The following is a 23,923-nucleotide window of genomic DNA, read 5'->3' on the forward strand; positions in this document are numbered from 1 at the left end:
CTATTACCCTGATGACCAAATGTGTCTTATTGTCCTGTGTATGTAGATGTTTTGCAGCTAGAAGATCTGCTTGCAACTCTCGAAGAGTATGTGTATGCTCAATCGTCCAAAATTTGCTTGAAAAATCAGGACGTATTAATTTGTATAATGGTTTTATGCGTGTAGCATAATCAGGAATGTACGTTCTGCCAAAATTTAGAAATCCCAGCAATTATTGGAGTTTCTTAATCGTATTAGGAGGTTGCAATTGTGCACATTTTTCTAAAAATTGTGGCGCTAGGCTCTTACCTTCGTTTGACAGCTCATATCCCAGGAACATGACGCTGAGGAAGGCAATTTTTGACTTTTTGAATTTACATTTGTAGCCAATTTTGGCAAACCCTACAACAATGCGGGCTACTCGTCTTAAATGTTGTAGTAACTCGTCATCTGTGAGATATATATCATCTACATATGACAATGCTTCAGGGTCCAACTCGTGCAATATTTCAGTCACACGAGCCGCAAACAGTCCTAGGCTATTCTTATACCCCTGAGGCAAACAACAGAATTTTTTGTGGGAGCCTAACGCACTAAAACTTGAAAGGTCCCTACTTTCGGGTGCTATATTCTGGCAGAAGAAACCATTCGAGATATCTAAGGTCATTTTGTACTTTTTCCGCACAATGTTGTTCATTAGTGCCGCGCTATGTGAATTTTGTATAGCATTTGTACGTGTATGTCCGTTCAAATGTCTGTAGTCTAAGACTATTCTATATGAATGGTCTGGTTTAGCTACAGGGAATAAGGGATTATTCATTGGCGAGACGCAGGGTTCAATTACTCCCTGGTACTCTAATTGTGTAAGTATTTCTCTCACCGGTGCCCTTGCTTCATGTTTTATTGGATATTGCGGTTGTGGCTGAGGTTTGCCTTTAATCGGAATTACATGATATGGAGAATCCCTATCCCACCCTACGTGATTTCTATATAAGGCAGGTGCTTGTGCTAGAGCCCATTTGATGCTATATGACTCTGCGAGTTCCCCTGGAACAAGTGGTGAGAACGAAGTTTTAATAACCTCCTCACCAACTGGGCATGTGCGAACAAAGTTCAGCCAGCAAAATTTCATATATCTTGACTACACGATCCCAAAAGATTGCGTTTATAGTGCGTTCAATGTCTCCTTCCAATTGTAAAGTCACTGTATATACCCTATCGGGATCAGAGACACGCATATCTGCTGTTTCAACTTGTATGAAGTCATCAGTTGCTTTCACCTCCAGATGCTGTAGAAGATTCCGGCGAACTACTGTAACCTCTGCCGCGCTGTCTAACAGTGCTAGTGCCCAAGCCTTGTTCTTCAAGAGAAGTCTCTTCCTGTGTGACATGTCTAATAGAGACTGCTGCCACCTTTTTCTTTTTAAACTGTTGTTTTTGTTGTATCGGTTTCTCTTCCTTCTTGACAGAAACCTCTGAAGAGCGTTGTGATTCCTGTCTTGGTTTCACGTACTCTGTTCTCCGCTCTGACCGCCCACCTCTCTCATTTCTCTTTTCCGATGAGTCCTGAAAGGAACGAGATTGGCGTGTATCAGTGTATTGATATCTATCAGGCGTTTTCAAGCTATCCCTATTTCTGAGATTATACCTAGTCTGCGGGGTCTCCGCTCTCCGAGATTCTCCCCTTTCTTTTTTAGGTGTCTGTTGTTTCTTTTCCCAGCGCTTCTTATTACCCTCAGGTTGCTGTTTAGCATTATCTTTACAAATTTTTCCTTGAAACTGTGGTTTCTGTGGTCTAGCCCCTAGGCTATCTCGACCGATACTGGAATATGTTTCCGCTATTAATTTGGGCAGTTCCTGCTCCTGATCTAGTTGCGGGACGTCGCGGAGGCGCATGCGCACCGCTAATGCAACTGCATCCCCTTTAAGATTACTTAGTATTATCGAAGAAACCGTTGCAAAATTGCCTATCAGTTGCATTCCCAAATCTAAGGCTGGGGCAGCCCCATATTCATCCTGAATCTGTTTAAGCACTTCCGGTAGATTTGCCAATGTTGGTGTACCGTGTGCTGTTGTGTAGAGCACGGCAAACACTGTGCCCCATGTATTACAATGTTCCACTGTGGGAACCATTCCAAACGGTAAACACATTGTTAATATCGTATGTTTATCCTGAGGTCCCGTATGGGGAAATACCGCCTCCAGCGTATTAATTTTTTGCGCCAGCCAAAACGGAGTCTATGATAGAGTGTACAGTCGCCGGGTTTATACCTGGAGCTACTGCATGTTGTTGAGCTGGAGCAGCACTCGCTGTGTTTGTGTTTAGTGTCTGTATCACAAATTGTACTAAGTGTCTATATTTAGCCGTTAAGTCTGTATATAAACGACGAACTTCAGCCACCTGCATATTTGCAACCACAGGATGTGGTGTATATGTGGCCAATAAAGGCCAGGTCGGACCATCATTACTCAGTGGACCTAACCTTACTGGTAATAGTGTATGGGGTAGGGCGCCATCAAGCCAATTATTATGTTCTTGATAAGATAGAGGTATCTCTAAATATGCGTATGCCCTGTATTGGTCAGGCGCGTTCGCAATCGTATATGTATGAAATGCATTTGTATTCCCATCAACTGCTGGAAAAGTGACCCAAGAGTAAAAAAGTTCTGTTCTATAGGCTGCATAGGCGGCCACCACAAATGTGACGGGACCCCCCTGGTTCGTAAGACCATGTGCAAGCAAATGCGCTGTGAGCGGTTGTCTCATATTAAGAGCTATTTGTATTACTTGGGGATTCGCCATAAAAAAAAACAGCGATGGTTCAGAGAAGGCACACCAAAAACGGGGTCTTTCCTTTTAAGGTTCAAGCTTGAACAACCATCCGCTATATCTAGGATTACCTATATCGCAGTGGTGGAAATCCTCAGTGCCACGGATGTCTCCGTTAAAGGAACTGAGGGATCATTATAATATATGAGACCGAGAGAGACTGGTGGACCCGAAAATTAGAGCCAGACCAATCGTTGGCGGCGCCATGTCGCGTAGGCTCTCATTATCCTAATGAGACTACTGGATTTTTGGGTAGCAGGGTCGTTCTCAGTGTGGGGGACTAAGTCTAACCCACGGAGAAGGACCCTTGTCGCCCTCAATCCGGTTTTGCTCCGGCTAACTAGCAGTGCCTCATCTCTCCCAAAGGGAAGGGATGATTGGGCAGCCGAGCGCATGACATCTTAGAGCTTCTCAGGGAAGTCGTGGTCACTCAGATCCCAACCAGTTCTCTCATACCAAGCGTGGTCTCATATACAAATGACAGAGGCAGTTTAAGTTTTACAGATTGATTTAATAAAACAACTGCATTTTAGATAACAAGGCGTGAGCCGCAATAACCAGAACCATACAACACAGTAGGATTGAAATAGTAACGAGGAGAGTAAAACATAGAAATAACGCTATCATAGTGCTACCAGATTACGTTCTCTCTTATAAGTTCTATTTTGAGCACAGCATGTTAAGCTCTAAGCTTGCCTTTCAGGTTCCCCGGGAGGACATCAACCCTCTTACCTGAGCAAATGCCTGTGATCTGGATCAGCATCTGCAACAGGGCAGTCAGCGTCTAGTTGTGGTTCCCTGGTCGGAATCTCCCTCTTACGTGTACTAGGACTAGGAAGTGTCTTTATAATCAACACGCCGGTGTTCTAAGAAACGTCCCTTTGTAAGAATGTGTACTTTCTACTAACCCTAAAGACTAAACTCCTACCACGTCTATCGGCAATGTACCAGACTGTATCCTTGACTGAAGCACAGAGCGAGCAAAAATGTATTGTTTGAGAACTCTGGTGCTGAAGTAAGCTAAACAGTGTGATTGAAGAAAATAAAACAAGACCGTGAAACTGCTTATTGAAAAATAACAGTACGAGACTGAATAAAATGCCTCTAGAACAAAGTGCACAGAGGCCTAATGCTTTAAGCAAACGCGCAAAGGCTATATTAAAAATGGCTACACTACAATAGGACCACCACCAAGCTTAGAAAAGTAATAAACAAAAAAGCAGGACATTCTGGGGTGATCCATACTGGAACAGTGTATTATATATTATTAATGATTATTATTCCCTCTGGTGTTCTAGTGCCCACTGGGGCCACCCTGAAGGATCTTTTTCCTAAATAAGTCAGGGCATGATGCCCCTCTTCCCGGGCCACCGGGGTCCTGATTTTCTGGGGTCTATTTTATAAATTAAGGGATGGGGCATGCATCCCCCCTTCCCTGAGCACCCACAAACTACTAGTTAGATCCTTCACAAATATAAGGCTATATTAAAAAAAAAAAAAAACAACAGAACATTTTCGGCCCCAAGCACCCCCCTCAACCAGACCTGGATGGTCAGGGTATCTCCACCCTACCCCTTTATGTTGTTTCACTTTTGTTGATGAGGTGGCAGCCAATCAGACCTCAGCATGAGATCTGTCGGCCCGACAGACCCTAACTGGTGTGAAATCTACTGAGCAGATTTAGCCCATTTCACAAAACAGTTGTTCTGGACCGAGCTCTAGTTTTTCTGCCAAATTTGGTGTAAATCTATTCAGCCTTTTGGGCTATACCAATGTCAGCAATTTATAAAGTACCTTTGGCAAAATGAAAGGATTAAACAAGTTTTAAAGTCTCGCTTTTTTCTCAGACCCCAGTTAAAAGGATTACCACAAAACGTCTATCTCTGTACTTAAATATATTTTCAATAAAAAAAAAACAAAGGTTACAGAAATGTTATAATTAGGAAATAGAATTAAAATTCTTAGAAATTCACTAAAAAAACAAAGGTTAGAGGGAGGTTATAGTTAGGTTCAGATTTTACATACACAAAACGCAAAGAATTCAGCAGTTATAGTTATACTTATCTTAATAAAATATTACTTGTGCCCTGAGGTAAGTATAACTCACACCCACATCATGCACCCTTTTCTCATCAAATGTTTTACTGCAAATCTTGCAATGATATTAATAATTATTTATTAGGAAATGTTATTAGTGATGTAATTTGTTGGTTAATTAGCAGTGCATGCCCCCTGCATTTACTCAAACATTCTGCCCCAGGGAGGTGGCGGTCCCTAGGGCTGTAGGTGGACCAAACTGCCCCCTGCATTTACTCAAACTTTGTGCTCCGGTGAAGGCAGCAATCCCTGGGGTTGCAGAGGACCAGGTGGTTCCCCCACATTTATTCAAACTTTGTGCCCCAGACATGCGGTGGTCCCCTGGGCTGTGAGGGGGCCAGGCGCCCCCCCTGCATTTCCAAAATCATTAAGCCCAAGGAGGTGGTGGGTCCTGGGGCTGCGGGAGGCTGGGTGGTTCCCCAACATTTAAAAAAACATGTGCCCCTGGGAAGTTCACGGGGCTGCAGGGGGGACAGGCTGCCCCCGGCATTTCCAAAAACACTGAGCCCTGGGGAAGTAGCGGTCTCAGGGGCTGCGGGTGGCCGGGCAGCCCACCACAGTTGCTCAAACTTTGTGCTCCGGGGAGGTGGCAGTCCCTGGGGCTGCAGGGGCAGGCTGGTTGCCCCCCACATTTCCTCAAACATTCTGCCCCAGGGAGGTGATGGTCCCCAGGGCTGTGGGGGGCTGGTGGCCCCCAACATTTCCTCAACCATTCTGCCCCAGGAATGTGGTGGACCTCAGTACTGCGGGGAGGCCAGGTGGCCCCTTCGCATTTCTAAAAACATTAGCCCCGGGAGGTGGCAGTTACTGTGGCTGCCCCCTGCATTAAAACAAAAAACATGCACCCTGGGGAAGTGGCGGTTCCTGAGGCTGCTGAGGGCCAGGCGGCAGCACCAGAGCTAAGGGGTCAGGGTGTCCCCACACTGGCTCCTTTGTTTTTTTTTTTTTTTTTCTGGTACACAGCTAAAGCAGAGTCCCAAGATGGCAGCTAGCACTTCCTGGTTGAAGTGCTGGCAACCAATCAGATCTCAGTATGAGATCGGGGGTTCACAGACCCCCCCCAAGTCCCTATATATACTAATTGGGTTCTGCTTTAATATTTCAAAAACTACTTAATGGATTTACAAAGGACGCTCTCTGAATGAAGAACTACCTTTCTGCCAGATTTGGTGTAATTCTGTCCAGTGGTTCAGGCGCTATTCCTGTTCAAAATCCCTATGGAAAAATGCACGGGGAAAGTGTTTTGGGACCCCCCCTTTTTCTCTGCCCCGCTTGACGGATCACCCTGAAACTTTAAAGACAGGCGTTGAAGTGAGAGTTGTAATTTTTTAGATTTTTTTTTTGAAGATTCATCATACAGTGCTAAAGTTATTAGCAAAATTAACAAACACTTTTTCTACTAGGTTATTACCTTGTGGCGGTCACCACTAGATAGTTGTAGTTGGGCCTAGTTTCTATAGAAAAAGCATTTTTTTACTTGCCTATAGGGAGGGAGCAACAGAGAGGGTGGTGATAGAACGGGGGTGGCGGACAAGGATGGTACTGGGGGATGCCTCAATGGGTCCCCTACCACTAGGGAGTGGTTCCTGGAGGAGGAATCCAATGATGAGGATGTTCTGGTCTTCCCCATGGCACTCCCCTCGCCCTCCAGACCACTGGGTCCCTCTGTGTCAGTGGTGTCTTGACCTGAGGTCGGGTGGCCAGATGCTTACCCATTTGGCGCAGCCCCGTCTCCTTCCCTTACTGGTGCTGATGCTGCAAAGACAAAGAAGAATAGAGTCATCACGTCCATGAACACATTTGAACCACAGCTCAGATTAGCAAACATGATCATAATGCCAAGTAGGCCCCAGGAACAAACGTCACCTAAGTGGAACATGCATGTGCCATACTATACGCATGCATGCCATCTGAACCTGCAGCAGTTGCCCACAGGAAATTCAGGATCTCACAATAGTACAATTGCATGGCTGAAGTTATGCAATCACCACAACCAGTCAAACATCTGGAGACATCACCTACAAAATGCTGCCCCAGTAACCTCAGTCAACTGTTGGCATACAAATGTAGGAAAATGCATCCCACAAATCTCATACAAGGCCATGCACATATCAATTTGTCACATACATCATGACCCTAGAATATGAAATGATGGTCTAAACAACAGACATATTGATGAGAAAAGTACAATAGCCTGGAGAAGGTGACATGGAAACGCCCATGTCACACTGGGAAACTATCTACATTTTACACCTCACCAAGTGATTATTGTCCCTATAGAGACAACAAAGTAGTATCAATGTCGTACAGATAGGCCACACATGTGGCATGGAAATGAACACTGCAGGCGTTATGTCTAATATGTCAGGGAGAGATGTCCCCCCCAAAAAACACAAAGTGAATCTGCAAGCCAGGGTCATAACCACTAATGTCTGGCACCCCTTACAATGACATACTCTGAGTGCTTCAGTAGAAGCCACCAGTTCTTTGCATGTTGGAGAGACACAGAAGTAGCCAGGACTTCTAGGAGGCACATAACATGTTGCCCAATGGGAAACTACATCACCATCCCCATCATAGTCATGCAATCCCAGATGTCTGTTTGTGGATGTATGCCTGTACCCAAACACATTTGTCTAAAACATCACTGCAAGTCTCTCCATGATGCATGCCATCAGTCAGGCCAAATACCTTATCCTTTACACATGTGCAGTGCATTTTTAAACATGATGCCACATCAAGCTCAAAGATATTCATATTGTGTCTCTGAACTCTAGGCCTAAGTACTTTCCTCATTGCTACTGCAGTAGCACATGCCATATAACATACTGTGAGACATGAGGAAATGTGTCAGCCAATGAACAGTGGTGACATGCTCCTGTATGTGGCACAACTTGAAATGTAAACCCATTTAAATGTACTACTCCAAAAGCAGTTTGACATGCACAGATATGCAAGGAAATACATAAATCATCCCATCAACATATTGAGACCATCCATAAAACTTCAGCTTACAAATGTTTCCTAAAGAGAAACAGACATATGCTGACATGTAGGCATAAAGAATGTTGGCAACAGTCACAGCACATAAATCATGTCAATGAACATTCCCCACTTACCAAGGTAAATTAGTGATCCATAGCTGTACACAATGAACAATTTAAGCCCTGTCACATGTATGTTGGACACCTCTACATTACAGACTGCAGTGAGGCACCAGCAACCGTCATACACTGAGAAAACAAGTTTCTAGGTGGCAGATGCCAACTGTTGGAAAATGGGTTATTGGTAAGGGCAGGTAGGTACCTACACCTAGCAACAAGCCACTAACCTCCACTTAGGTCCAGTTAGGTCTCAGTAAATTAACCCCAGCTCAACCCTTGGTAGCTTGGCAACGAGCGTCAAGGCTTAACTTAGGAGACAGTGTGTAAAGCATTCAAATATCACAAAACAGTAATTAAATAAAACACAGGAAACAGTTTAAAAATCCAAAACCAATTTATAAAAATAGTTTATATTTTTATCTTTAAAATGACACAAAAACGAATAAAATCGGATAAAGGGAACCGGAGATATGAATTTTTAAAGAATTATTATTTTTCTAGCGCTTAGAAACAAAAAGCGCCAATCGGGTCATCTGGTTGCACCTCGACCGGGGCAAAGTCAAAGTTTCAGGCCGACCGCGATGGAGCCCTGCTCGGCTACAGGTCGCGGGAGGCCTCGGTTAAAAGTTTACCTTCACACTTAGGTGGTGATTCTAAGCTTGGCGGGCGGCGGGAGCCGCCCGCCAAGCGGGAACCGCCAGCAGACCGTACCGCGGTCAAAAGACCGCAGCGGTCATTCTGGGTTTCCCACTGGGCTGGCGGGCGACCGCCAAAAGGCCGCCCGCCAGCCCAGCGGGAAACACCCTTCCACGAGGAAGCCGGCTCCGAATGGAGCCGGCGGAGTGGAAGGGGTGCGACGGGTGTAGTAGCACCCGTCGTGAATTTCAGTGTCTGCTAAGCAGACACTGAAATTCTAAGTGGGGCCCTGTTAGGGGGCCCCTGCAGTGCCCATGCCATTGGCATGGGCACTGCAGGGGCCCCCAGGGGCCCCACGACACCCGTTCCCGCCAGCCTGGTCCTGGCGGTCAAAACCGCCAGAACCAGGCTGGCGGGAAGGGGGTCAGAATCCCCATGGCGGCGCTGCCTGCAGCGCCGCCATGGAGGATTCTGCAGCCCAGGGGAAAACCAGCGGGAAACCGCCGGTTTCCCTTTTCTGACCGCGGCTTTACCGCCGCGGTCAGAATGGGCCTGGATGCACCGCCAGCCTGTTGGGGGTGCATCCGCGGTCCCCTACCCTGACAGTCTCAGACCGCCAGGGTAGGAATGACCCCCTTAGTCTTTATTTTGAAGATTTTCTTCAGCGGGACGAACCTGCCAGTCCAATCCGACCTCCTGGAGCCCTTCTCCGGATACGCGATGCTGGAATCCTCGGTGGAGATTTTTACCTTCGGACTTAGTCGTTTTTTCGAGGTGAAAATCCTTCGACCGGGGTAAACCTGGATCTTGATCCGACGTCCATGGAGCCCTTCTCGGATACGATGGCTGGGAGGTCCCGGTCAACTTTTTACCTTCGCACTTAGGGGGTTATTCTAACTTTGGAGGAGTGTTAATCCGTCCCAAAAGTGACGGTAAAGTGACGGATATACCACCAGCCGTATTACGAGTTCCATAGGATATAATGGACTCGTAATACGGCTGGTGGTAAATCCGTCACTTTTCCGTCACTTTTGGGACGGATTAACACCTCCTCCGAAGTTAGAATAACCCCCTTAGTCTCTTTTTTGGAGATTTTCTTTACCGGGACGAACCAGCAAATCAGGCCTGGTCGCGGTTGAGGCAAGCCGGCTAGAGTTGCCGCGGCGGGTCGGTCCCTCTATGGAGCTTTTTTACAAAAATTCTCCAAACTTCTGGGGCTTCACCCAGATGTCCTTTTAAGGTTCTTTTGGGGTCCACAGCTCACCCCAAGGGTCCAGAGGTTCTGAGATGGTCCTTGGGGGGTGCGGACTACAACTCCCAGAATGCACCTGGCGCAAACTCCTTTTTGGCCACTGGGCAGTGGTCAGCTGGTCGCTTTCTTCAGGAGTTGGTGCAGGGGACTCTGGTTAGCAATTTTTCACCTGTAGCAAACAGGGAGTCCCTCCTTGAACCAGTTGAAGCCAGGCAAAGTCCTTCTTGTGGTGAAGCCCAAGTGTGCAGCTGGTGCAGTGCTTCTGAGTGCAGGTTCCAGGTGCAGGCCAGGGGTCCAGCAGGGCAGTCCTTCTTCTCCTTTAGTTCTTCCTTGTTGGAATCTGATGGGGATCTGAGGTGTGGGTGCAGGTCTGCCAGTTTTATCCTTGCTCCTGGGTGAAAAGCAGGGGGGTCCTGGTTCTCCAATCAGGGGCAGGGTCCTTCCCCCTGCGATGACCACTTTCTGGGAAGTGTGGCAAAAATCCATCCCAGTGGGCAACATTCTCTAAAAATCCATCATGGCTGAATCTGATTTTTGGAGGTTACATCTGGCTGAGCCCACCCACTGGTGTGGCTAAAAATCATAAACACACCCCTCTCCTGCCCTCTCCTAATCTAATCAAGGGGGCACCTAGTTGTCTATGGTTGCAGGATGTGGGGGTGTTGCTGGTTGCTCCAAATGTCCTTCTCTGCCTTTGAAGACCAGTTTGGCAGCCCTCCCCCTTCCTGCCTCACCATCTGCTGAGGGGAGATTCTCTCCCACAGGCACATTCCTTTGTGTGAAGCCAGGCCACTTCACACCTCATCAAGGCAGCTTGGCTAAGCTGCTACAGGCTGGCCAATCAGAGCACAGCAGCAAAAACAATGCAGGGCTGAAATTGGCAACTTTTTAGGTAAAGTCTAAAACTCTTGACCTGAACAAGTTATATTAAATCCAACAACTGGAAGTTGTGGGATTTATTACAACAATTAATTTGATACCAAATTCTTGGTATGCATCATTTAAGGAGACTTTAAAATTTAAAACAAAGTCTCCCCATTCTAGCCTATGAAGGCCATTTACTACAATGAGGGAAAAACGAATTTGGCTGTTTTTACCTCACCAGGGCTTATAAAACTATTTTTATAAAGTCCCTGCTTATAGTTACATGGCACCCAGCCCTAGGGGCACATAGGGCACACCTTAGGGGTGACTTATATGTAAAAATAAGGTAGTTTAAGACTTTGGAACTACTTTTAATTCCAAAGTCGAATTTGCATATAACTTTAATTTAAAAGCAGCCAGCAAGGCAGGCCTGCCTTTAAAATGACACTGGGCACCTCAGCAGTGCACCTATGGGTGCACTACCTATGCTGTGGTCCCTAAACCTACATGCCCTACCATATACTAGGGACTTATAGGTAGGTTAACTTAGCCAATTATAATTAGTCTAATTTGCATATTAATTTTACACAGAGCACAGGCCCTGGGACTGGTTAGCAGTACCCAGGGCACCATCAGAGTCAGGAAAACACCAGCAAAAAGTGGAAAATGGGGGCAAAAAGTTAGGGGGCCTCTGTAATCAGCCCTGTTTTCTCACACCAACCTATACATTTACACAGACACATTGCTAAAAACAGTGATCTATCACCTACCTACATATGGACTGGAACACTGAGGAGTAGCGATCTGTTGCTTAGAAATTACACACACTACAACAACAATTAGTACTTGATTGATCACTGTACACAGCCATATGTGGTCTTTTCAAAGGAAGTGGTGTGAGGATTCCCCCCATAATTTTTCCTAGGTCCATGCTCCACTAGGCAAGGCACATCATTTTGAAACACATGACATGTCAACACAAACAATCTCTCCTCCACTGTGGCTCATCCATAATAGTCAGGGGGAGTAGTCAGAACCTCACTCAATCCCTTGGCAATGGGACAGACAAGAACATGCCCTGTACTCATCTCATTGTGGCTGCTGTGCTGCCCTCAAACACCCATCAAGCTCCAGAGAGGCCACCACCAGAATGTGGACCATTAGAGAAGGGTCATTGTCCGATGAGCACCCGGCCCATGTTGGGAGGACAGCCCCAGCTGGACCTGCGCAATCTTCTGGGCCCAGCATCTCAGGTGCTCTTACCTCTTTCTGCAGTGGCCGCTGCACCGGCTGTGGACCCCTAGGATCTGCACCTTCTTGGCAATGGCTCACCATATCTCCTTCTTTTGATGGGCATTGCATACATGTCAATTACATCAAGACATAATTTTCCTGCAGTGTCAGCACACCCCAATTGTTACACATTCGAGCCAATAAGTACATAGACATGACTCAAGGTATGCATTTCCTAATCCACAGATCAATCCACAACCCTGCTCATGCCCTACAATGAATTACAAATGGGTAACAATGAAAGGACCAACATGGTGGGCACAGAAAGTGTTTACCCTGTCCATGTGTGGACATTTGCAATAAACAATGCAGACCCATGCCACTTCAGGGGGTGGGGTTCTGTGATATCTACCTGTACCACAGAACATGTTTTTAGACATTTGTGTCTATACTACAGAGATGGCGTCCAAATAACAAAGGCATGCATTGGACAGTTTTTGCCATGTGACCAACCTACAGAGTCACACATCATGGTCTCCCTGAAATCAACACACCGTCTGCACTGTGGGACTGTCATTTATGCAGTAAGCCTGCACAGAACAAATATGACCTGTATGAAGGTGACAACAGTGCTGTGGAAGTATGGGAGCTGTCAGGGACACACATTGACAATGATACCAAGTGCAAATGTGGACTAGGTCAGTAACTTAGCTCCGGACCCAATCCCAATCTCAGCAAAGGAATGAGGAATTCTGGGCAGCATTTTACAACATAGTCTCATATTTGCCATATCACAGGATCTGCTGGTGTACATGGAGTGGCCACAGTGCCACTGTTGCATAGCTATGGAGACCCCACCCCAGCCCAGACTATGACCCATGCTGGGAGATACATGTGACAGACCCTGGTCCCTGCAGGCTGAGCAGTCAGAACATACATGACATCCCATTTCAATCACCTCCATGCATAGCAGTAGATCATGTAGGCACCAGCTAATTGGCACTTGGTGTGTATGCAACCTGGAGGGCAGAGACAGTGATGACATGACTTACAAACAACAGTCTAGCAAGGGCTCACATTACTCACAACTGACATATACAAGATGCACACTCAACTCATGCTGTCATGCACATGCAAGTTGTCTCACATATACAATATTCATGAGGCAAGAGATGTCAGTGGATGGCTGTAATGTCACCTCACCTAGTTATGTGCATCCAACACAAGGTGGATCAGGGAGCACAATGAAGACACACACCACATTGTGACTGAAGTCAACATGATGGCACACAGACAGCACATACAGGTACATGTATACTCAATATGCCACAGATAGTCACATTCTAGCCTGTGAGGAGGGCAAGGATGGTTAAGTACAGAGAAAACTGTGCCCATGGAACACTTACCTGCTCCTCTGGTGCACCATAGAGCTATTCATACAGGGATAGAACCTCAGTCATCAGCTTCTCCAACTCCTATGGTGAGAAGACAGGAGCCCTATCGCCTGCTGGTGGTGGCATGATTGCTCCCAGAGGTAGTACACAGCAGCTAAGTAGTGACAGTCTTGCTGGCAGCAATGTCCGGAGTCAAGTGAGGGAATTTGGAGAGCATGGCAGTCACGTCCACCACATACGCGGTCGTCACCGCCGGCAAACACAGCCATTGGCCCGCGACCACCACTTGCAACAACGTTAGCCTATGGCTCTGTCTGCTGAGGTTTGAACTGCCTATCGCCATGATGATGTCAGCCCGCAGTTGCGGGCGGTTCCTAATGTCCAGTGGAGTATGTCAGGGAGCTGCCATTTTAGAAGCCTGAAATGCGGGATTGGAATATAAACACTGCAGCACATACACATCTGAAATTTTCTTTTTTTGCATAACTACCTGCTCATCTTGTCTTGTCATGTAGGTCCTACTACTCAAACACCATTGTTGTATATTGCAGGGCACAGATGGTAATTCACTGTGGGCAGAATCTACCCCCGTTAAGGGCCACTTTCATTCTCAGTACTGTTATTCCATGGTGCATGTTAGGGGCAATAGCGCCATTTTTTTTATGTTATTGTAATGCTATACTGGATTAGCGTAAAAAACATTATGCTAATCCAGTAAAGTGTTAAGAGGCCCATTGAAATCAATGGTAGCCTAATTTTAATGCCTGCTTTAAGCAAGTGTTAAAAATGACGCTAGAAATGGCGCAATGGAATCTTATAGATTCCATTGCGCCATTTTTGGTCACCCTCTAAAGAGAGAACTTCCCCTTTGCATACATCATGCATATACTTTTCATGATGTGGCACAAAAGGTTTACAAGATTGTGCAAACCTAGTTTTCACCACCTTGTGAATAGTGGCACTATGGTAGTGGCCCTTTAGCGTCACATTTGCAGCAAAAATGTTGCCGCAAATGTGGTGCTAAGGGACGCAAGGGCCTTGTAAATCTGCCCCATAGGTTTCCAAAGATACACATGTCATGGCAAACATATCATCATAAATGCCAAAACAACATCATAAATGTCCATAAAAATGAAACATCAGAAAAGCTCAGGGCATCATCATCACTGTAACACATTGTCATGACTGTACCTCACATGACACATCACCAACGAATGCCCCTGGCAGAAAACATGGAGGCCACAACCTCATCATAAGACACAGTCCCCAAAGGCATAGGTAGGGCACTGAAAACATATGTACATATCACCTTGTGCTATTCTCACCAGAACTGGTGAGCGTGATCTGTCCCCTCCATCCTGCGGCACTACACCAAATTCTGAGGGCCAGTGGGGACATACATGTCCCAATTTATGGAACTCCTGCGCTCCAATTCCTTTAGGGGAACAGAGAGACCCCCCACGAAAAACAAGGCGCCTGTGATCCCCAGGGATTCTACTGCAGAGGTGTGGCAAAAAGAGCCCACACACCTTCCTCCTCGGCGGGGAGACTGCCCCGATCTCCCCAAGTGAAGTGCTCAGTCAAGGAGTCAGCCAGCAATCCACAGGGCAGTCACAACCCGATCGGGCAGTCTGCTTCGTGCTGGTTCCTCTAGCAGCGCTCCTCACTGCTCATCGGGCATGGAGGTGACCTGACTTGACCCCGGATAGTCCGCTCTGAGCCCAGCCGTGGCCGCTGCTGGTGAACACACCAAAACGAGTGACTGCCGGTGGCCCGGGGGCACTACACACAACACTCCTTGCCCCAGGGTCACCACAGGGAGCACGATTGCTCCGTTCTTCGTTCTCCCTGCACTCGGGGAGTACTAGCAACTGGCAGTGCTTCCCCCTTGCTAGAAACAGCCAGGGAAAAGAAAGTTATTTCTCTCCATACAAAATTCAGCACTTCTCATGCACTGTAAATACTGTGAATCAAGAATCCGTTCAGCGCTCTAGGAAATAAGATTGCAAGGGAACAGGTGCCTCAGCACCTAGCCCTGGGGACAACAAAAGGGGGGACAGGGTAGTAGGGCACAAGCTAAAAGGCCAGCACAAAGGGTTGCAGGCAGTGGCAGTTTCTCCTAGTGACCAAGCAGGTCACGGGCCAGCACAACAGCAGCAGTCCAAACGGGGCTCCTGGTGAGTACCTTAAGCAGCATCCTGTGTCCAGTTCAATAGTCCATTAGTGTCTCTAAAACATGGGGAAAACGCCATGTGCTTACACTCAGTTTTGCACAACTTTTATGAAAGCGGGAAAGAAGAGGTTCCAACACTTCCTAACTAGGAATGTCCCCTCTCTCCTCCAGCACAGGCTCCAGACATCAGTGGGGGTAAACAAGCCCTTTGTGTGAGGCAAGGGCACAGCCTTTACAAATACAGGTGTGCCCGCCTCTTCTTCTTACCCAGTCCAGGAAGACCATTCATTATACAGATCCACCTCTGTGACACCTCCAATTTCCCTGTGTACAGGCTGGTTGAAAAGTATGCAGAAGCCCAGCTGACCCTTTGCCCCAGACGTGGATTGGAGTCAAGCTGCAAAACACAAGAGTCATAAGCACAGAGAAATGCCCACTTTCTACAAGTGGCATTTCTATAATGGTAATAAAAAATCCACCTACACCAGTAAGCAGCATTTCTCACTACCATTACAACCATATCAAACATGCCTATGCTACCCCTCAAGGATCAGACAATACCACTTGGACATAAGGTAGGGCATTTCCAATGCAATCCCATGAGAAGGCAGCACTCACAGCAGTGAGAAACCAAATAGGCTGTTTGTCACTACCAGGTCGGGCCACACAATTAGGCACACGTCCTCCCTTGTAAATACATAGCACCCTGCCCATAGGGCTAGCTATGGCCTACCTTAGGGGTGACTTACATGTAGTAAAAGGAGAGTTCCAGGTCTGGTAAGTAAATTTAGATGCCAGGTCCCTGTGGTAGTAAACGGCGCATGCAGTCCCTGTGCTAGCAGGCCTGAGACAGGTTTGAAAGGCTAAGTCTGTGGGTGTCGCAAGCATCGCTGCAGGCCCACTAGTTCCATTTAAGTTACAGGCCCTGGGTATAGGGACACCACTGTTCTAGGGGCTTACAGGTAAATTCAATGTACCAACTTTAGAAGGGAGATCACATGCACTTTAACACTGATCAGCAGTAATAAAGTGCTCAGAGTCCTAGAGCCAACAACAAGAGGTCAGAAAAAATAGGAGGAGGAAGGCAAAACATTTGGGGATTACCCTGTAAAAAGGGCTCGGTCCAACAGGTACGTTTGGTCACATACCAAGGGACATTTGTAATGCCATTTTGGATTTAGGTCCAAATACATGTGGTCTACACGTGAGGCAAATCAAGGGGCTAACATTTGAACCTTGTATCATTGACAACTGTGGTGTACTGTTTGCCATGTCTATCTCTGATGAGGTCTTGTCACATGTTAACCTGGACATGCATCATTTATGTTGCTGTGGACACAATGACTAATGTCAGAACTCATTTCCTGTCATATTTAGGTATGAAAGGAGGAGGAAAATGTGACAGCCACCGGTATATCATCCCCTACCAGACCTACATGCCATGGAAGAAAGACATGTTATACTCCTGCATCATCTGAATTGGCAAACAATAGTGGATCTATGTAGTCAGTTGGAGTACGATCTGATGCCAGCTATTAGCCATCCAAACAGCATACCACCCATTGTACAAGTCATGCCAGTGTTGCACTTCCTAGCTACAGGGTCCTTCCAACATACAATGGCCTAAACTGGTGGTATGTCCAAACCTATGTTCAGTCTGATGTTGAGGGATGTTCTTTCTGCAATGTTGAAACACCTGGACAGCTATATCCAGTTTCCCTGAGGTGAGGATTTATCCCCTGTAAAGGCTGACCTTAATGGTTTTGCACGCATCCTACATGTGGGACTATTGATTTCACACATGTTGACTTGGTTGCACCGCATGCCAATGAACAAATACACCACAACCGAAAGAATTTCAACTCCATCAAAGTCCAAATTATATGTTTGGTGGGCCTCTACATCTCATGTCTGTGCTCGTTTCCCAGGTTCAGTCCTTGATGCCTTCATTATGCAAAATAGCACAGTCACAACTGTACCCAGAGAGAGCCTGGCTGGTTGGAAACTAACATCTGTACTGTTTGTGTGTGTGCAATGTCTGGTAAGGATTTACTGATAAGAGTGACTCTTTCTTACACATATGTCCCATTCCTTAACAGGAGACTCAGCATATCCAAACCTTCCTTGGATGTTGACGCCACTGAAGAATCCAACTATGCAAGGGGAGGTCCACTTCAATTAGGCCCATGTAAGAACAAGGTGGGTAGTGGAGCAGACTGGACCGGACTGGTGGAGCCCTCCTTACCAGTGAAAGTGTGTAAGATCATTGTGTCCTGCTACATACTCCACAACAGTGCCCTGAGGAGGAACATCCCATACATCCCAGTGGAGGGGGAGCCTGCAGCGGCACCGGGTGAGCCTCCTGAAATGCCAAGTGAGATGACAGTGGTGAAGAGGAAGGAGCGGAGTTGCGGCAGGATCTCATCAATAACTACTTTTCTTGAGCATAATTATTATTGTGAATGTGTCTGCAGCCAATACCATTCAGGTGATTGAGGCCTAGTTAATAATTTATGTTGCACACTATGTGAGCTGTCCTTCCTGTCCTCAATAATTTCAACTTGGCTTAGCAGTTCAAGATAGAGCTAGGTTGCCTGCCACATCTCTGAATTGGACATGGTCTGTCTCTTGGTCCCTCCCAGGTGAGTAAACATGATTTGTGAGTGACGAGGCTAGGACATTTGAGCCAGTGACCACTGTTCTGCTATTTGGAGTCACTTGAACAGTGCCTCTTGGTAGTTGCATTCAGGTCACTCCCCTAGTTCCCAACCCCAGCCAAATATTATCTGAATTCCTTTTGGAGTTAATGAACGAGGGTAGTTGGACAAGTGTGCACTGGACTTGTGTTTGGAATTGGTGAGGCAGACCCTCCTGGCCTTAGTAGTCATATCACCCCCTCTACTTCATATGCTTAAGAAATGTCATCCGCCCAGGTGAGAACACTTCTTTTATGATTTCTTAAACAAGAGTCTTTGGAGAAGAGGACACTGGCTGGTAGTTGGAGTGACAGCAAGAGACTCAACTGTGGGTTACAGTTGTGTAACCCCCTGTACTACACACACTGTAGAAATGGTATCCTCACAGGTCAGTACAATTCAGTTGAGGGTTAAGACACAGGGGTCCTTGGACAAGAGGACACTATGCTGGTGTTTTGATTCCCAGAAACAGAAACAGGGCCTCTTGGCATTGGGAGTCAGGTCACTCCCTGTGCTACACCCACTCTACAAATATCATCCTCCCAGGTGAGTACACTTCAATAGACAGAGGGGCCTTTTGAGAATAGAACACTGGTCTGGTGTTTGGAGATGGAAGAACAGTGCCTGCTGGGAGTTGCAGTCCTTTCACTATCACTACTCCCCATTACTTGGAAAATGTTGTCCTCCCAGGTGAGTTAACATTATTTTGGAATTGACAAACATTGGTCTTTGAAGAAGGAAATACTATTCTGGTGTTTGGAGCTACAGCTACAGTGCCTGCTGTGAGTTGTACTCCTGTCAGTCCCTGTACTACACCCAGTCTAGTTATGCTATCCTCCCTGGTGAGTCCACTTCACTTGGGAGTTGACAAACAGGGGTCTTTGTGGCAGAGGACACTGGGCTGGCTGAGTGGATTAACAGTGATAGAGTCTCCTGGCCTTAGCAGTCCTGTCAGTCCCTGTTCTACACCCACTGTACAAATGTTATCTCCCATGTGAGTGCATTTCAACAGAAAGTTGAGACACGGGGGTCTTTGGACAAGAGAACAGTTTTGGTGTTTGGTTTTCTAGGAACAGTGCCTGCTGGAAGTTGGAGTCATGTCAGTCCTTGTACCACACCCAATCTAGTGATGATATCCTCCCACGTGAGTACACTTCAATTGGGAGTCAACAAACAGAGGTCTATGGGGCAGCAGGCACTGGGCTGGTGAGTGAAGTAACAGTGAAAGTGTCACAAGGTGGACAGTGAGCATGCATGGCATTTCATTTTGGTGAACTTTTTCTTGTTGTGACTTACCAGACACAACTCCCCCAGATGCCTTCAAGCCCTCAGGATGCAGGATGACCAAGACCTTCTCCTCCCTGGGAAAGAGTTGTAATGGGGAACTGGGAGGGCCACCGCCAGTCTTCTTGACCTACAGATAGTGCCTGGAGACCAGGGAACAGACCTTGTCCCTGAGATCATTCCACCTCTTCCTAATCCCCTTCCTTGTACACAGGGTGGTACCTACAGCATTGACTCTGTTGACTATTCAGTCCCTCATTTCTATTTTTCTGCTGAGAGTAGTGTGCTGGACTTGGGCTTGAACAAGTTGTGGCTCTACTATTATGATTTCATCCACCATGACTCTTAACTTTTCATCCGTGAAACGGATATTTTTGGAACGTGACATATTGGGATGATAAAAACATGTAGAGGAGTGACAGTGACTTACCAAGAGAGGTAGTGAAAAAGAGTGTGACCTGGCAAAAGCGTGTGCAGGGTGTCCAATGGATTGGTGATTGTTAGACCTGCCATCCATTGGCGTAGTCTTTTTTGCCTCTGCTTCTCATGTTTTGACTGTGTGCTGGACTCTGTTTTTGCTGGTTTTGTTACTCTGGGCACTTTACCACTGCTAAGCAGTGCTGAAGTGCAAGTGCTCTCTGTGTAAATTGCATGTGTAATTGCTTTATCTATGATTGGCATATTTGATTTACTAGTAAGTCCCTAGTAAAGTGCACTATAGGTACCCTGGGGCCTGTAAACCAATGCTACTAGTGGGCCTGCAGCTCGTGTTGTGCCACCCACATGAATAGCCCTGTAAACATGGCTCAGACCTGCCATTGCAGTGTCTGTGTGTGCAGTTTTAAATTGCCAGTTCGACTTGGCAAGTGTACCCACTTGCCAGGCACAAACCTTCCCTTTTTATACATGTAAGCCACCCCTAAGGTAGGCCCTAGGAAGCCCCATGGGCAGAGTGCAGTGTATGTTAAAGGTTGGACATGTACTGATATATTTTACATGACCTAACAGTGGACTACTGCCAAATTCGGTTTTTACTGTTGCAAGGCCTATCTCTTTCATAGGTTAACATGGGGGCTGCCTTTAAATAACTTTTAAGTGCAGTTTCCCTTTGAGAGCAGATAGAGATATGGAGTGTGGGGTCCATGAACTCACAATTTAAAATTACTCCTTTACTAAAGTGTTTTTTTAAATTGTCTGTTTGAAAATGCCATTTTTAGAAAGTGGGCATTTTCTTACTTAAACCATTCTGTGACTTTGCCTGCTTGTGTATTCCCTGTCTGGGTCAGACTGACAGTTGGGATGTTTGTGAATCTCCACTAGACAGTGACACAAAGGGAGCTGGGGTGCAGCCTGCATATCCTGATGAGCCATCTGGGCTAGAGTGGAGGGAGGAGTGGTAACTGACACCTGAATGGGCTGTGCCTGCCCTCACACAATGCAATCCCTAACCCCCTGGTGTATGTCTGCGGCCAGGCCTGGGCAAGGCAGGATCTTGTGAACAACAGAGACTTTTCTTTGGAGTTTTCCTACTTCAAAGGCAGAAAGAGGTATAAGTAGTGGACCGATAACCCCAGATTTGTAGGAATCTCTGCCAAGGAGAAGAGCTGAAGAGTTGGAGGAGTACTACCCCCTTGCCTGCGACTGTGCTTGGCTGGTTTGGCCTGCAGTTGCTGCATCTGCCTGAAAGAGGACAAAGACTGGACTTCGTGGTATATTCCTACTTGTAAAGTATCTCCAAGGGCTTGGACTGAGACTTCCTGCACCACCACCTGAGCTCTCTGCTGATACTCCTACCCTGCCAAGTAGTGCTCACTCCAGTCCCAGGGCCCTTGAAAGGTGAAACTGGTTGAACAAGGATGGAATTCCACGCATGGGGAGACGTACGGGGAAAATTTTGAATCACCACCTGCAACGTGGCTGTAAAAACGACGCACCACCCGCCTCGCTGCTGATTTCAACACATCACCTGCATAGCGGCTGGAGAAATTATGCAACACCCGCTTGCATCTGCTGAAAACCACACAATCTCCACGTAACCTGGTTTCCCGTCACTGTCCGGCCGGATTTCTCACGCATCCTCGCTGGGCATCAAAGTCTTCGTGAACCTGCGTGGATCCGAGGTGCTCTGTCTGGAAATCGATGCATTGCTCTCTTGTGGGAGAGAGAAACAACACATCGCCTTCCTGACTGGACAAGAAACAACACACAGCCTCACTTGCGAGTAAAGGATCGATGCATCGCTGACTTTTCCAATGCACGCTCGCCCTTGCGGCTTTATTTTTGACGCAAACCAGGTACTTTGTGTTACAACAATGGTTTCATTGTTTTCTATGGAGTAAGACTCTTTTTACTTTTGAAAATTTATATCTTGATTTGTGTATGTTGGATTTTTGTCATTTTGGTCTTGTTTGATTTAGATAAATATTGGCTATTTTTCTAAACTTGTGTGGTGTCCATTTTGTAGTGTTTACACTGTATTACTGTGTGTTTTGGTACGGATACTTTACACATTGCCTTTGATATAAGCCTGACTGTTTGTGCCAAGCTCCCAAGGGGGTGAGCAGTGATTATCTAAGTGTGTATCTCCATTGCCCTGACTAGAGTGAGGGTCCCTCCTTGGACGGAGTGCAAATTGACTGCCAACCAGAGACCCCCATTTCTAGCAGTGATACAAAATGGGTGCCTAATCTATTTATTGTACAGAAAAGAGTCACTCTGGCTTCTGTGTTTGGTGTTGGAAATGCAAAGGACTGTGGTGCGTGAAGGGATGTGTTTTATAGTGTCCTTTGCAGATGTGTCGAGCCTGGCAATGTTTCAGCTGTGTTTTTTTCAAATTCGTCCAATGTGCTGTTGTGTATTTCTTTGGTGATGGCGTACCACTGTGGTTCAGACCGCCATTGCGACTTTAGACTTGTAATACGGCCGCGGGTTGGTCACAGGGCTATGATGCTGTAGCTCAGGTGCCTATTTCCAGGCCTCCGTATAATTTCCGGTCAGCCTTTTTTGTTTGGCAGTCAGCCTGTGTAACTCACAATAGGGCAGTATGGGAAACCACCAACGTGTCGGTCCAGCAGTTAGACCGCTAAACTCGTAATGAGGCCATGAGTCCTGCTATCACTCATTTATCACAGGCTCACTACTCACAAATGCACTCAACATGCAGTCAGGATGTTAGTGCAAGGTGTTGGGTTTCCCATACCAGTGGAGCACTCTACATTACAGTTCAATAGGCAACAGTGTAACTGATGCAGGTTAAATAGTTTGGTCAAGCTATAACTCACAAAACACAGGCCAATATTTATACTTTTTTTAGCGCCGCAAGTGCGTCGTTTTTTTAAGCAAAATCGGCGCAAACTTACAAAATACTATTGTATTTTGTAAGTTTGCGCTGCTTTTGCGTCAAAAAATGACGCACATGCGGTGCTAAAAAGGCATAAATATGGACCACAGTGTTTTGTCACCACAGCTTCACATGCTGAACAATGAGGTGTGAGATGTCTGCATATGGCTGTCATTAGCCATTCTGAAACAGTAATCATGGACAGACAATAGGCTAGGTTCACCCTAGAAACTGCCTCACCCTGAACAATAGAAATTGCAGGACCACCCTTCACTCTTACCATCAACTATATGACAGTGCTTTGAAAGGACTAATCAGAAATCCATTAATAACAAAGGAATGGAGGTAATGCACTTCCAGTTTCTGGGGAAGCTATGCTGACCTTCTATCATGTGAAATTTTAAACCTGGGGCATACAAAATGGATCCCACTGGCTTCAGTACTCGGCCTTACTCATACACTGAGTCCTGCTACCCCTCATGTTGCACAGGCTCTCTCTTCCTACACATGCACTTAACATGCACATGGGATGTCAGCGGCAGGTGTTGGGTCTCCCATAACTGTGGAACTTTATACAAGAGGGATAGCCGGCAACAGGCTCACTGGCACAGGTAAAATGGTCTCGTCAAGCTATAAATCTCAAAGCACAGCATTTTACCACCACCGCTTCACATGATGAACCCTAAACAATACTGCTAAATGTGATGGCACGTTTGATGCGCCTTTCCAAGTCACAGGGCACGTCCTGTGCCTCGCATTGTCCAGGACAGGCCTAGGCTTCTGTGCACAAACTAGATTAGCGTGCCACCAGGGCCAAAATAAGCCAGAATACCTGATTCATTTATAAGGGCAGAGGAACATGCCTAAACACCATGCAGGGAACAATCCTGTTCCAACACATGTATACACGAATAAGGTGTTAGTGCAGTGTGAGATTTTTAGCTAGCTCATTTGTAGTGTTTGACTCGATAAAGCGAGCAGTCATGCAAATGTGTTGTTCCTGCAGCGCTTATTTACCGTTTTGGATTGGAAAATTGCACC

Source organism: Pleurodeles waltl, chromosome 3_1 (genome assembly GCF_031143425.1).
Source record: "Pleurodeles waltl isolate 20211129_DDA chromosome 3_1, aPleWal1.hap1.20221129, whole genome shotgun sequence".
In the NCBI taxonomy this organism is placed as follows: Eukaryota; Metazoa; Chordata; class Amphibia; order Caudata; family Salamandridae; genus Pleurodeles; species Pleurodeles waltl.